At 47.5% G+C, this 16,712-nt stretch overlaps 1 protein-coding gene across 2 annotated transcripts in view; it reads right to left on the minus strand.

Moving 5' to 3' along the window:
• ARHGEF26 (Rho guanine nucleotide exchange factor 26) overlaps positions 1–16,712 on the minus strand; it is a 110,855-nt gene that overhangs the window by 91,464 nt on the left and 2,679 nt on the right. The window lies entirely within an intron of this gene.

A 16,712-nucleotide genomic window follows, 5' to 3' on the forward strand; every position in this document is an offset into this window, starting at 1 on the left:
AGGAGGAAGAGGATGCAGTGCTGCTTGAGCAGAGCTCCACTCGTGTGCGGCACAGGGAGGAGAAGGTGGGAACCAAGCCAAGCACCAAACCCTCCTGGGAATGCCAAAACCACCCTGCAGCAAACACTTGCTTTTTTGGTTCAAGGATTCACTATACTCACTAAAATTTTAGGCTCCATCCAAGAAAGTCCTGAGAATGGGTATAAAAATGCCAGTGGCAGTGAGGGCACAACTTTTTCAGACAATGAACAACTTTTCTCAAGGAACATCCATGACAACTACAATCCCTAGGGAAAAAAATGGGCCTTCCAGAAGTTTCTGCTTCTCCCTGAATTTTCCATATTGGATAATCATTAAACATTTACTCTGGCACAGACTGAAACAACAATAAGAGAAAATGATTGTATTTGGAGAGGACACAACATGGAAACTACAGAATTGCTAATTAAGATTAGACATGTCTACCTCACTAGGCAAAAGCAACCTGTGCAGCCTCTGCTCATCTCCCACAACTCTAAACAAGAGTAAATCAAGACTGATCAGTCAGCAGCAACAGGAAGCTTTCTGTGTTGGACATGGATACCAACGGGCCTTCTGAGGAAGGGTTTGGGTGTCAGACAGCTCAGTCAGTTACTCATTTGCAGCTTATTCACTTTCTGGGTCTCATTCATGAGGATTGCATCTAATATCTTGCTAAAAAAAGCAATCTGAATTCAGATGCTTTTGTGGAAAATGTGGATAAACTTGGGATGAGTGACCCTTGTAGACAGTGTGCCTTTGAAGAGCTGTAATACGGAAGCACTTCCTGAGCAGGCAGTTCAAGTGTGATGCCAGGGGCATTTTTCCAAGTTTTTACCAAAACATCCTGGATCAATGCAGACAGGAAAATGAAAAACCTCTCTCAGGAAGGGCTGATGGAGGTCACAGCCCCCGGGCTTTTGTGTTATCTACCCTTGTTATCTTCTGTTCCACACAAACTTTCAGACGCCACAACTGCTGTGACAGTTTCAATTAAGTTTCAGATGAATGTTCTGTATTTTAAAAGAAAAAAATAGGCATAATTAGATGTAAGATACAATATTCCCTAAACCCCTTTAACTGATCTTAACAGAGGTGCAGTTTCACCTTTCTTTCAGTTAGACAACCAGTACTGATGTTGGATTTATATTCAAGACAACAGGTCCAGGGAAACTGCAATGTCCACGTTTCCCTCCTTGCACACCAACCTCCCATTACATCTGCTCTTTACTGAAAATGCACCATAGGAAATCTCAGGAGAATAAAGCCCAGTGAGCAGTTACTTATTTTTAACATGGAAGAGTTTGAGGTGCTGCCAGCCCAAGTGTGTTGGTTTGCAGGAGCAGAAATTAAAAATAGCAATATAGAAAGTGAATGCTTTTTGTCCCCTTTATGCTTAATTTCTCTTCTCTAAATGTACTTTGCACATTGTTAGGTAGGTATAATATGTGTGGGAGGGATTGTTGAGGTTGCCATGGTTTCTCATTTTTAATGAGCTTTGAGACTTTATAATCTAACCAAATACATTAATAATTACTACATCCCTTTTTTCTCCCCTTCCCCTCCCTCCACAGAACTCAAAAAATTACTAGTGGTAAAAATAAAACTAGTGATTTGAAAGACAATAAAACATCAGAGTAGAAGCCCACCCTCAGGGAGACAGCAAACAAAGGCCCAGGGAAGCAACAGGAGAAAATCACCCCATGAGTCAGGGATCTGTTCCACTGTTCATGTCTGTCCTGCTGTCTGAAGGCAGCACAGCATTTTGTTCAGTTGGGAGCAAAATGCCCCCAAACACTCAGAAACCCAAGTGCCATCTGCCACCAGAGGCTGGTGAGCCACTGCTGGCTTGGCTGGCCCAGCTCTGGCACCGTTTGCTGACTCTGCCCATGAGCAGGGAGAGACTGAAGTGCTCAGAGGCTCGAGGGCAGCCACTCCCCCAGACACAATTCCAGTGCTCACAGCCTGGATTTGGCAAAGCAAGGGAGCAACTGCCTGCCTTTAACCCAAGGATGTGAATGGGACAACTCATGCACTTACAGGCAGGGCCTTTTTTGCCTAATTCACTGACTCAGAGTAAACAAGACTGAAGAAACGCTACTCATTTAAGGAACAAACAAACAAACAAGTCTATTTCCTCCCTGAAGTGTTTTGTTTTTACTCTACTGGATCAAGTAAACAGAGATAAGTAAGATGAAATAAAACTCTGCCTGCCAAGTGTAGAGCCAAGGAGAAAAGAGCTTAATGCCTAAGCAACCATGGGGTTTGCAGGAGAGCTGCTGGTGGGCTGAAGCCACTGACTGTCACCTCACTTCTGGTGCCTCCTCACACTGCTGAGAGAGGTCAAGGTGCAGCAGGAATTTAGGTCCTGGCTCTGGGAATGAACCCTTGTCCCAAACACGTGAGCAAAGGTGGATTTGGTACTTGCTGCTGCTGTTCACCTGAACTCAGACAGTGGAGAGGAACAAAAATCCTTCCCTTCACTGGAGGGCAGATCAGATCAAAGTACCCCGTTTTTGAATAGAAGAAGGTAATTTTGGACTGCAAACAACCAGCTGAGGGAACCTGCAGGGCTCACACAGCTCTCAGCCAAGCAGCTGTGGCTGAGCCCCTGCAGGACAGCAGGTGAAGCTTTGAGAAAACTATGAATGCAAATAGATAAAACTATGGAAACCCCAACACAAGCTGTTCTAACACCCTGCACTTGTGAGCATAATCACCCCACTTCTGAGATGGTTGGACACATAAAGACAGTGAAGCACAGACAAGGTAAGAGACTCATTTCATGTCACATGGAAAGTCTGTGCCAGAGCAGGATCCAGATCCTGACCAGATCAGGATTCCCAAATTCTGGACACCTCAGTCATGGTACCCTTATCTGTGGACCACCCCAATCTGTGAGGACAAGAAAGGGCACCAGCACCACCTCTGGGCAGGGCAGACAATTGAAACCCTGCAGTGATGGAGGAGATGAGAGGAGCCCTCGCACAGAAGGGCAATTTGGCAGAAATCTGGAGTTAAAAAATAAACTACTTCTGCAGTATGAATCACCATGAGCTTCAACATTGTGAAATAAACTTTTGGTGCCAGCTTCCTGCATGAAGTGTCTGAGCACTCACAGACCAGCAGCACTTTCCTCCTCATAAACTCTTAGAGAATGAAGAAAATTGCAATCTGAAAATTTCCATCCCACGTTGTACCATGAATCAGAAATTGCTGATTTCCCTTGGAAAGGTCACCACCATTCCACTCGGGAGTCTCTGGGGAAGCAGCTCCTCTGAGCAGAGCTTTGCAGGCACACACACACAGTGTCACATCCCCACACTGCCACCTGCCCCTGCAGGCCCTGGGACTCCAAGCACAGCAGACTCTCCCTGGTCTCTGTGCAGGACAATCAGAGCCTGACTGACCTGCAGCACAGCCCTTGCCCAGCATGGCCAGGAACCAGAGCCCTGTACTGAGCAGGTCACTGAGAGGGTCTCACTGCCTCCCTTTCAGCATCTGCTCAGACCCTTAACAAACTAATCCCCACTAACACTCTTCCTGCTACGTGGCTGTCCCATCGATAATATTGAAAAGATTGTAGAGGACACAAAAATATTTGTGTGTTTGGTTTGGGGTTTTTTAAACAATGTGTCCATACATAGACTCAAACTTTAGGGATAAATCAGCCTGGGCTGAGGTGAGTCTTTGCACACATGGTAAATGTGGAAAAGGAAAAACTGAGATGAGCAAAAAAAGTTAGAGGTGTTATCTTGCATATCTTTCCCAACATGATTTTTGATGTCTTCTGTGATTTTTTTAATTGTATCTTGTGCTTTAATTTATGAAAAGTAATTTTAAATCCATGAGACTAAAATATCAACAGAAGTCATTCCAGCTGGGATTGTCCCTGAAGAGAAGCTGCTCCTTCACAGCCTCTGTAGGTGACAGACCCTGCACCTTCTGCAGCCAGTGGGGGCACAAAGGGAAATCCTTCCTTCACAAGCTCTTACACAATTTCCTGTGCCAAGTCCACCACCAGACTATTTGTTCTGCTCCTCTCTCAGTCACACACGAGAAGGAGCCCACACAGGGGATCTGAACAGCAGCAGGCCCAGGATCCACTTCAGTAACTCCACTCTTAGCTATTCTTCATGCTGCATAGCTGTAACAGCCTTTTCATTTGATATTGCTTCATTAAAGGTCATTTTTGTGTGACATTTGCATAACTAGTTCTCTAATTATACTGCTCACCATATGAGGAGCTTTTTCAGGAACAGTTCATTCTCCCTTGCAAGGAGAAAAACTTAATTACAGAGTGGAAGCTTTAAATAATGGTTACATAAAAAATACTTCCGTGAATCCATTTGAGTTTAGCCTTTGAATTCAGAAAGGTCGGGCTCTTTTAAGGTCTGCAGTTTAAAAAGAGATCATGTCTTAATTATAGACCATTATTACATATTTTAAATTTGTGTTAGTGGACACTGTTCATTGTCCTTTGTCACAAGTGTTGAGTTTTGAAAACAACTACAGATGGCCAGTCAGAGTAACAAACCTCCACCCTCCGGGCTGGGCTCTGAACCCAGATACCTTCAGCAGAGTCAGATTAAAACTGAAACAAGGGCTGGAAGGAAAGGCCCTGGAAAAGAACTAATGAATGAGGTTGGCAGTGGCTGCAATCACTGGTGTGGTGATGCTGCTGTTCCTGAGAGGAATGCACTTGGGTTTGTCCAGAGTGAGAGACAAAACTGTATTTTTCAATTTGCTTCCTCAAAGCTGGTCTGAGTCTGTTCAACTTTCACTGCATCAGCCTGGACAAGTCTCCTGAGTGCCTCCTTAGGGACTCTGCCACCAGGCTGCAGCCTGGCTGGGATCTCACTGCTGTGCTGGGCAGCCGAGGGGAGGAATGGCCTGGGAGGGTCTGACTGAGAGCCCTCTCCCCCTCCAGATGTACAGAACAGCAGCTGAGCTGCTCACGAGCCACTCACCACCTGAGCCTTAAATACACATCTCTGAGAGCTTTCTAACTGATCTTCAAACCACCTTGTTTCACAATTTGAAAAGTATTTCCTTTACATTCTTAAAATTTAGATTTAAAGACCAGAGCCAAAGTCTCTAAGCTAGAACAACTCTTATTAACTTTAATTCACCCTAGCTTAGATCCTGCCATTTTCCTTAATTTTCTAGATGAGCGTTTTGATTTTGGTAATCACACTATGCTGAGGTAAGAAACTATTGCTTTTGCCTCAGAAGTACAACAAATTCAGGGCACAGCACTGCTGGAAAAATTGGGAAATCAGTTTGGATAGACAGACTGCAGAGAAGGGCACGTGGAACCACAGGCACAGTTCCTCAAAAGGTCTGAGAAAAAGCAAAGGGAAGGATGAGCAGCTTTTTCTCTTTGAAAATGAGTATCTTAACGTTGTGCATTACGAGACTAAATTGATTTTATTATAAAACAAGTGGAGCAGTTAATGAACAATTTATACCAAATCCAAGCACCATTTTCCAACACACACTGCCCTGGTTTGGAGCAGCCAGTAACAGCTCCCCCACAATCAGCCCTGATTGCATTCAGGTTTCTGCCTCCTACAGTGACATTTATGATATTTCTTTTTATATCAAAGTCCTTTTTTGACTCAGTGTTTGATTGCAAGCCACAACCTACCCAAGGTCCCAGTCTCTCCTGAGCACACGCTGTTCTCCTGCACTTTCAGCCCAGTGTTCAGTACAGACCCTGTGCTACAGTCCAGCAGCTGAGCACACACAGCCCACGCCATCCCCAGGGCTGGGCTGGGCCACCCCCTGCCCCAGGGCCACCCCCTGCCCCGGGGCCACCCCCTGCCCCAGGGCCACCCCTGCCCCGGGGCCACCCCTGCCCCAGGGCCACCCCCTGCCCCAGGGCCCCCCCCCCTGCCCCAGGGCCATCCCCTGCCCCAGGGCCACCCCTGTCCCAGGGCCATCCCTGCCCCAGGGCCACCTCCTGCCCCGGGGCCACCCCTGCCCCAGGGCCACCCCTGCCCCGGGGCCACCCCTGTCCCAGGGCCACCCCCTGCCCTAGGGCCATCCCCTGCCCCAGGGCCACCCCCTGCCCCGGGGCCACCCCTGTCCCAGGGCCACCCCCTGCCCCGGGGCCACCTCCTGCCCCGGGGCCCCCCCCTGCCCCAGGGCCACCCCTGCCCCAGGGCCACCCCCTGCCCCAGGGCCACCCCTGCCCCAGGGCCACCCCCTGCCCCAGGGCCACGTGCCAGGCTCAGTGTGGGCCTGGCTGAAGGTCTCTGGGATGGCGCTCCCAGGGGTTTCTCCCCAGTTTCATGCATAAGGTGAAAGAGCACAAGTGAAATTATCAATTTCCCAAACACTTTTAAGCAGATTTATAAACTGAAATGTCACAATTGGGCTCCTCTGTGGCAGAATGAGAGACAGTGGGGGGGTTTGGCTTTTTTTTTTAAGAGATAAAAAGTAGGACTTCAATAAAAATAAAATCCATTGGCTCTTATAAAAGATAAAATAAAGGTCATGGAAAAGGTTTATGGGGAATAAGAAGTTAGTCCTGTTCTCAGGAAGAAAGATAATCAGTGGCAGGTCTGGTCTGTTCAGAATCTTTCTTGCTCAAGACATTTTATTTCCCTTTTTTTTCTGCTTACAGTAGAAACAGTGAAAAATCAGGAAGTATTTCAAGTATTTTCCACTTTACTGTAATTCAAAATAGAGGACTGGGAAATACTTCCACAAAGAGTTCACAGTGCTGAGAAGTGGCAAACAAGCCACATGCACTCACAGGAACACAAATTGCTTCATCTCCTATTAAATTTTAATCTCACCCACAACTCCACTATTTGTAAATTCACAAGAATTTTCAGCTTTCCATGTCTCAAAATTCTGTATGACTTCACACATTCATAGCAAAAGGGCAGGAAATAGGCAAAATACTGCAAAAAATCAGGATGATGCTGATGGTTTTCTTCTTGTTAACCAAGTCAGTTTGAGAAGACTCAGCTTCACACATATTCCCTTCACTGCTGGGGCACCTCTTGGGAGCTGTAAGGAGAGTTCAGGTTTTGAAAAGGACATGGCTCTGAGCCTACTAAAACTTTGGTAAAAAAGCACAAAGGTGGGAAAAGGATCTCTACTTTTCCCCTGGACTTCAGGAAAGACTCTTGGAATGGGAACAGATGAAACTGCATTGTGCTTTATCCCAAGAAGAAATGCAATTAGTTAGACACAATTTTAATTGACAGAGGAAAACAAAAATATTATAAAACCAATTAATTTCTTCTTTACTGCTTCAGAATCTGTAATAATTTGATTTCAAGCAAACAGTAGTATCTTTCATCTGGAAAACATTCCAGGCTGATACTTCTGTGGCTTCTTCTTCTGTTTGCAGATATTCAGTGGCTTGTTAAGATCATGATTAGATCGTGATACCTTGTAATTCTTTGGGTGGTGATTCATCAAACCTCAGAGTCGCTGCTGAGACACATGGCCTGGCCCGCCAGAGTGAGTGACAAGAGCTGTTTTCGAGTAGCACCAGGTTTGCACCTAATGCAAATATTTAACAGCCCGTTCCCTTTTTGCTCTGTTAAACAACAACAATTGCTCATTTCACTTCCTTTTAGACAAGTATTCAGAGCTGTAAAATGCCCTTGCGGTCTCTAAGCTCAAACCCCAGTGCCGGGAGCCCAGCGCTGTGTCCCTGCCCTGGCCGGGGTGCACTCCTGGCTGTCCGCAGGCACAGGGTGAGCACAGAACTGCCCCACCAGCAGCTGCTGCCTGTGCTGTGAGGCTGCGAACTGCGGGAGGATCGCACCGTGCCTGTGCCTCAGCCTCGCACGGAAGAGCGTGGCACCAGCTTTCCTTCAGCCCCGAAATCTAACAGAGATGCCTTCCTAGAAGAAAATTCCCTGAGGCTCCTGCCCCCAGCCCCGGTGGGGCTCAGCCCGTGTGCCCCCCTCGCGTTCTCTCTGTCCTTCCTGGCAGGGCACAGAGAGCAGCTCTCACTGCCTGCTGGGCACGGGCGGAGGGACCGAGCTCCCCGCAGCAGCTGCTCTGAAACAAGAACAAAGGAGTTGGGGAGTTGTCACCATTGCTTCTCGGAGCATGTCAGAATATTCAAACCAGGTCTGATGGCTCAGGAGGACTAATTTCATTTGTGTCAGACAGGCCAACCTCAGCATGTTCACTGGCTTTCTTTCGCCTTGTGTTCCCCAAGCCGAGACTGCAGAGGGGGACAAGGCACAGGACAGAATCCCACTGGATACACGGGTCCCTCTGGGAGCATTCCTCAATCCCACTGGATACACGGGTCCCTCTGGGAGCATTCCTCAATCTCACTGGATACACGGGTCCCTCTGGGAGCATGTCTGATCCCACTGGATACACGGGTCCCTCTGGGAGCATTCCTCAATCCCACTGGATACACGGGTCCCTGTGGGAGCATGCCTGATCCCACTGGATACACGGGTCCCTGTGGGAGCATTCCTCAATCCCACTGGATACACTGTTCCCTCTGGGGTCATGCCTGGAAGCTCGAAAGCCCCGGGACACTCCGGCAGTACCATCAGTACCTCTCAGCAAACAGAAGAGCACACGCAGAGGGTGAAGGCTGAGCTTCTCCCCAGATTCCTGCCGCAGGCTGGCACATCTTGGTGCCTTCATGTTGTGGCAGCCTCTCATGCCCATGGGAACTGCCGGTCCTGCAGCTTTCCTCGGCATGGAGGGCTTGTCTGCACAGGTAAACAGTGCAGAACAAACTAGGGCATGGATTTGTATCTATTGTATTGTATCTATTCTGGGCTCACACCTGATTCATACCAGCACACAAAAAGCCCTAGTTGCTACTAAATAGCTCTTTCAATAAGCCTTAATGTACCTTGCAGATACTCCTATTGCACGTTAAGAGACCTTGTTTAAAGCACAGGAGAGTTCCCTCAGGTCGGAGGGAGTGTCTGTGAGGGCTGGGACAGGTTGGGGTAATTCATAGGTGAGGATCCCCCCTCTCCCAGGTTCCCACAGACACGAACACCGAGCAGCAGAGCAGTGCCCGTCACAGCCGCACAGTTGTCATAACAACACCCGCACAGCACGGTCCGGGGGCTGAGCGAGCCACAGCATCCCAGAGCTCAGAGTGACACAGGATCCCAGAGCTCAGAGTGACACAGGATCCCAGAGCTCAGAGTGACACAGGATCCCACAGCTCAGAGAGCCACAGGATCCCAGAGCTCAGAGAGCCACAGGATCCCACAGCTCAGAGAGCCACAGGATCCCACAGCTCAGAGTCACACAGGATCCCACAGCTCAGAGTGACACAGGATCCCACAGCTCAGACAGCCACAGGATCCCAGAGCTCAGAGTGACACAGGATCCCACAGCTCAGAATGACACAGGATCCCACAGCTCAGAGTGACACAGGATCCCAGAGCTCAGAGAGCCACCAGGATCCCACAGCTCAGAGAGCCACAGGATCCCACAGCTCAGAGTGACACAGGATCCCAGAGCTCAGGGTGACACAGGATCCCAGAGCTCAGAGAGCCACAGGATCCCACAGCAAGGGTGACATCAGTCAAATAAGGGATTCAGGACCTCTGGGCTGCTTTGGCCACAGCTCCATGGAATGGGAAGATTCTGATTCTCAGTATCTATCCAAGCTAAATAGACACAAACATCATGTGAAAACATGACAAAAACTGTCGACATCTGCTTTTTAACCCCAGATCTTTGCAGCACATGGCACTGCCCGGCTGTCTGCAGCACCTGCATGTGCCAGCTCATCGTGTTTGCTTGTGCTGACACACTCCCAGCTGAGCTGTCCCCTGTGAAATACCTGAGCAGTGCCCTGCTCAGGCAATAGCACACACACAAAGAGCAAACACTCTGTTCTTATCAGGGATGCAGGAAGAGTTTGGTCTCACACATTTCTAATTTTCCTCTTTTTTTTCCCAGAAAGCTCAGGCTAGAAATTTATCACCACTTAAGGAGGGAACTGAAGACTAATGCACTTTTTTTGGTCACTGGAAATTAGAATTTTGCAATCAATTTAAAGCCATTCAAAATCTTGTCCTTGGTCCCAATGCAAACAATTTTTTTTGAAAAACCAGCAAAAAAAGTAACAAATGCAGGTTGCCCATTCCACAAGACCATAATAAAATTTTTAGATTTTCAAGAGAAACTGGTAGTAGAAAATACCTTGAAGAAGCCTATGAGTTATCTGCAGAACAAGATGCTGTTAATCACTACTGAGGTTACAAACTCAGTGGAATTCCAAGAAGGAAATTCTGTGGTAGTGAGGCACTCCAAAACATTACAGAATGGATAAAATCTTTGGATTTTAGAGCTGCAGCACAGCACTGACAGCTGGCAGTGTGTCAGAGGTATCTCTGTAGGCAGCTTAGTCTATAAACTGATGCTCTGGGCTTTGTTACAATTTCTTCAGGAACACTCAACTATTTTCAGTGATTTTTCAGACGAAACATTTGCACTCATTTACAGCAAATTCTTGGCTTCCAGGGAGTGGAGTATCCCTAAACCTTGCAAGTCCTGCCAGCAGCCTTACAGACACAGCCTGCCCAGGCCAGGCCAGGTGTGCTCACATCGCTCCCTCTTGGCTATGCAGCCTGCCCTTAACCACACAGTTCCAAAGAAAGAAAAGAAGTTCTGGGGAGCAGCAGTTCTGATGAGCAGGCAGAAAGGAACAGCTCCACCTGAGTCCTGCAGCCTGGAGACTGAGCAAAACAGCTCCTTAATGAAAGGAGGGAACAGCAACACTCATCTATTTTCACTCATGGCTTACTAAACGCATCGATCCTGAATGCACGTTAATGGTGTTATCAGCTCATTCATCAAACCATCCCGTCAGGACTAGGTCGGGTCTGGAAGGGAAAAGAAGATCTGAAAAGTTCTTGTAATTTCACCAAAGAAGAGCTGAATACTGAGGGTTAATGGGAAATCATTTACCAGCCGTGGTGCACTATTATGCTCAGGGATAGCACTTTTCTAAAATTATGGGTCCTTATGGGAAAGTATTTTCCATAATAACCAATCAGCTGCTCTAGAATGTATTTTATAGCAGTTTCCTCCCAAAGGCATTTACCAGGGGAAACATTCCAGCTCTGTCTGTGTTACATTTGAAATAATGTTAATGCCGTTTCCTTGGCAGGGATACAAATGGACATGGGGCTTTCCTGTGTTCCCCCCATTTGTCCCACTAGAGCTGACACAAATATAGGTCTTCTACCACCTGAACTAGTGCTGTGATATTATTTATGTTTTATTGAGTACAGACTCACAGGCCAAGGGCAGGGCTGTAAAACATGAGGATCTGGCTATTCAGTGAACACCTGCCAAGTTAGTATCAACTGAACCAGGAGAAATCCATAAAAACAGGGAGGAACAGCAGGACTTCAGCAACTTCTCGCTGGGTCAAGAAGAAATATTTCCAGAAGTAGCAACACTATCAACATCAGGCAGTGTATTTTAGTAACACCCTTTCATGTGCTTCACAGTTTGAATTCAATTGCTCAGTTCAGATGGCAGTACTGGCATCAGTGAAGCATCATTTAATTGAGGAGAGAGTTCCCCATGAAGCACAAACCCATCAGTGTTTCAGGCTGGCACAGACACTCCTGTGCTGAGCCACCAGGACACCACAGCACTGGGGACGTGGCTGCTCACTGAGGGGACAGCTCAGTCACAGCAACGGGCTGGGAACAGGCTGGTGCTTCAGCTGTGGCTTCTCCTGGGACACCTGGGGCTCCATCCATCCTCACTCAGGTGTGACTATAGACTGTGCTGTAAGGAATTCAACAGCTGAACTGAGAACAGGAGGACATGGAGTTGAGGAGAGCCCTTCTCACCCTCCCTTGGTGCTGCAGCTTACACAAGAGCAAGGCAGGCAGCAGGTAAAGGGCAAATTTTCAGAATTATAGTAGATGTTCAGAGACTAAATCTTCTTGCCACGTATCTTCAGGAGCCCCTGTGCTCACAATACCAATTCTCTGCACATTCCAAAGAAGTATTTCCTCCGTTGGGACTCCCACTCGCAGGAAAAGCACACTAGCCATGAACTCAACAAGCTTCCTGGTATTCCCCTCCCTGACATTTCTATCCCATTATCTGCTCTACAGACAAACCACAAACACCTCTCCCTCCCAGTGAAGGGACAGGGACACTCATGTTTACTCACAGTTTGAAAACAGGGGGTTTGTCAGAGTGTCAGAATCCCCAGCACCCAAAATGGATCAGTTCCATTGTTCATTTAAAGTTACAGTCAGGTGGACTTTCCCTGGTGTGTGAAAATGCCAGCCCTGGGCAGCAGCTGCAGAACAGCATGACCAGGATCATCCCCCAGCACCACACGCGACATCCAGCAGTTGTGCTGCTTCAGTAACAAGTGGGAGGGGGAGGAGAAACAGTGGCAGCACAAGTTCCTTATCAGAACAAATCCTGCTGTAACTGGAGAAAAATCGGAGCTTTGCATTCACACCAGTCTGTGGTGGCTTGAGTGTCTCCATGGTAACCCCCATCCTTCAGAAATCCCAGTGTGCATCTACAGGCTGCTCCTGCATTCCACTGACACAGGAACAGAACCGAGAGCACTGCAGGGTCAGCTCCCTTCATCTGCTGCTCCTTCAGCCGTACAAGAGCTTTAGGAGGCAGAAAAGCTCCCCCACATCCACCCTTCAACCCAAATTCTGCAACATGCAGCTGGAATATCTGCATTCCTCTGGTCTGTGACAAGGGTGTTTATTGTCCTGCATCAGAATGAGCCCTGCAGGATTCTGAATAGTCTGAACACATTGTTGAGCACCATTTACTTATGTCTGATATCAAAATGGATGAAAAATATTTTAACAATAGCATTTTTAAAAATTCTTGGCAGAATCTGGTATAGAGCGTTTTCTCTGGAATTTGACAGATTCAGTAACTTTTGTAATCCTCATTTAATCAAAGTCTCCTTAAAAAAAAGATTTTTAATGTGGACCTGAAAAGAAGATTACATTGGCATTGAGATTTCTCTATAATAAACTAAAGTCTCCTGCTAACTTAGCTTGTGATTCTCAGGTCATTTGTATGATTTCTTTCAACAGCACATCAGCACACAAGGATCAGAGTGCAAACCAGTACCAGAAACAACCTCCTGCAGAAATGGTGCTGCTCAAATCCCTCAGTGAGCAGGGCTGGGGCAGCGCTCCATTGGAACAGCACAGAGTGCTGGAATTACAGGGCCACTGCAACCTGCAGCAGGTGAGAAAGGAGCAAAGGGAAGGAGCTGAGCCCTGCCCTGCCCTCGGTCCCCTCCACAGCCACTGCTGGGCCACTGTCCCAGTGCCAGTATCCCAGTGCCAGCATCCCAGTGCCCCTGTCCCAGTGCCAGCATCCCAGTGCCAGCGTCCCAGTGCCAGCGTGCCAGTGCCCCTGTCCCAGTGCCACTGTCCCAGTGCCAGTATCCCAGTGCCAGCATCCCAGTGCCAGTGTCCCAGTGCCACTGTCCCAGTGCCAGCATCCCAGTGCCAGTGTCCCAGTGCCCCTGTCCCAGTGCCAGTATCCCAGTGCCAGCGTGCCAGTGCCACTGTCCCAGTGCCAGCATCCCAGTGCTAGTGTCCCAGTGCCACTGTCCCAGTGCCACTGTCCCAGTGCCAGCATCCCAGTGCCACTGTCCCAGTGCCCCTGTCCCAGTGCCAGTATCCCAGTGCCAGCATCCCAGTGCCAGTGTCCCAGTGCCAGCGTCCCAGTGCCACTGTCCCAGTGCCACTATCCCAGTGCCAGCATCCCAGTGCCAGTGTCCCAGTGCCACTGTCCCAGTGCCAGCATCCCAGTGCCAGTCTCCCAGTGCCAGTGTCCCAGCCTCACTCCTGCCCAGGGACTGTGGGCTGCCAAACCAAACACCTGCTCACACCCACTCTGCTTCTGTGTTTGCCTCACCCCAGCAAAATTCTCCTCCTTTTAAACAAGAAAGTGGATAGTCAAAACCAAGAAACAAAAAACCACCCCCAAAGTCAATCTGCAGGGGATAAGGAACTGTTGCTCTCTAAGGAACTCGTTTTCTCTCAGCTTTGGTTCTGTGCTGCTCATACAATTCACATTCAGTGTGGTGCAGGCACATCCTGGAACAACACACGCAAGATGGGACTATTTTTAGCAATAAAACATTTCCAGTGATATCTTTGGCAAGACTGGGGCAGCAGAGCCCTGGAACCAGGTGAAACCATGGGAATCCTCCTCTCCATCTCATTTTGGCACCTTTGAAAGCTCATTCATGCAGCCTTTTCTGGTGAAAACAGATGGAGTTAATTGCTGCTTTTTTGGTTACTATGTGAGTTAAATTGCCTTCAGAAGGATCCTGCACGGATGCAGAGCCAGCACAACTCTCTGCAGAACACAAATGGAACTTGCTGAGCAATATTTGAATTTTTATATTGTATTTCATTCAAATGCCTAAAACTTGGAAGAAGCTTTCCTCAGGAGGACATTTGTTCAGTGCAGAAACCAGAGCTTTGCTATTGACACGACTGCCAGCCATTTCCAAAGCCATCCCTCTCAGCTCTAGTCTGACTGCCACAGCAGCTGCATCTAAAGCAGCTTTCCTTTCACCTGACAGACACTCACAGGATGCAAGAGGAGAAGCTTTTTATATTTACATTGGCTAAAGAAAAAAATAGGCAAAAGTTTCTTCTGCTTGGAAGAAGAAAAAGAAATCTTAGTAATCCTAAAGAAAGTGGAGAAGCTCCACTGGCCTCTTCATGTGTGCCATTGGCAAGGACTTGCACAAAAAGACCCAAACAGGTGAATATTGCTGATTCTGTAAAGGGCTTATTTAATGTCTCACCTGCACAGTCACAGCACCTGCATTTCTTATCAGAAAAATACTGACTTAGTTTTCCTTTTCCTCACATCTTTATTAAAACTCTAAATCACCACTGTGCCCAGAACATTGGGGGAAATCCATCTGGTGTCTGGGAAGTCAAGGCTTAGACATGGAAATGCTTTTGTCTTTCAAAGTTAAATTGCATTAAGAGTAACAGAGAAAGAAAAACTAAGAAAATACGAAAGGAAACAGAACAGAGGAATTCAGAAGATTTCAAAATGTATTTTAATTATAGAGATTCCAGATAAAGGTAAATGCAGGGAAGACTCGGGAGGTTTCAGTGAAAACCTGACAGCTTTTCAGGTTGCTCACACTCACTGTGCAGAGGGCAGTAAATATTTCATGGTGTTTATTTTGAGTATTTTTGCCTGGAGTCAGGTCTTTTGGGTTAGTAAAACCCAACACTGATGAGAAGGCAGCCAAAGTCCACCCCCATGCCCAGCCCCACTGGCTCTAACAGGAGTCAGTCAGAGCACAGGGCTGTGACCTTGACACGCTCGTCCTCACACAAGGCAAAACATCCACCCACAGTTCTCCAGCAGTTTGTTTACAGGTTAAGCCAACAGCAGTAAATCAACTGCACCCTCCTGCCGGGTCAGAAACCCAAACTGCAGAACCATCATGTGCTGTCAGTTCATCCTGACACAACAGCTGTACAGAAGGAAATGAAGAATCCATGAATGGCTCAGTGCAAAGAGCCAGGTTACAGACCTGACATCTACTTTACATTGCTCGAGGCTTTAAGACTATTTTTCTACAAACCTTTTCCCCATAAGGAAAAACTTTCTTTCCTTCTAAAATATTGCAGACTGGCCAGAGGAAAAGGCAGGATGCTGGGCATGTGCTGGTACCCTGGGTAAGGCAGTCCTGATATTTGGAGTCCAGAAGGAACTTCTCCCCCACCAGAGACTGGTTGTACTTTCTTGTTTTTCCAGGAGGAAAGCTGCAGGGAAGCAGCAGGGTTTGTTCATAGCTTTAAAGCTCTTTGGGATGACTCAGTGTAAATATCTACTTTGGAACACTAATAAACCCCAATAAACACTTGCCAAACCATTCACATGTAGAAACACACTTAAAAACAGTCAAAGAAAAGACAGCAAAAATTAAAATGCTTCACATTCTGTTGGAAATGATGAAAAGGGGAAATGAGATGTAAATGCTTCTGCCTCTGCCCTGCAGACATCCAGATTGCATTTTATCATCCTTGGGGTGGCCAACTGGGCATTTGTACAGTTATTTTCTACTCTACTGAAACCTTTCTGGAATAATCTCAGACAGGGATGTTGGCCTTGCTGGGGGAGGTGAAATTTCATTCATATTCTCCTGTAAACAACTTAACAGCAAATTGCCAGTGCATTTCCTTCCCACCAAATCACCTTAGCAACCCCTGCAAATAGCTCTGACTTTCAGAGGGAACTCAGAATCTCATGGAGATCTGCAAAGCCTCCAAAGGAAAACACCACCTTTGGTAAAACGGCAACAAAACCTTTATGTTTGCTGCTTGGAACCTTATAACTGCTCCAACCCACAGACTGAGGTTCTGAGAAGCAACTGGTCCAACATAAAGATGCAAACGTTCCTTTCAGAGCAAACCCTCCTGTCTGGGACACGGTGCTGCCACTGGCCCAGCGTGGCTGAGGGCTGAGCCAGGGCAGGGATGGCAACACTGACCAAACACCACCTCAGACCTCTCCTGTCCCAACTCCCAAGGGGACTCTGCTCACACACCTGGCTGAAGAGCAGCACTTTGGCTTGAGAGAAACTGAGTCTGAACTGGAGTCAAGCCAATGTTTTACCAAACTTCTCATGGATTGGGAATGCTAAGAAAATTCAGCAGGAAGAATATACA

Source organism: Pithys albifrons, chromosome 11 (genome assembly GCF_047495875.1).
Source record: "Pithys albifrons albifrons isolate INPA30051 chromosome 11, PitAlb_v1, whole genome shotgun sequence".
NCBI lineage: Eukaryota > Metazoa > Chordata > Aves > Passeriformes > Thamnophilidae > Pithys > Pithys albifrons.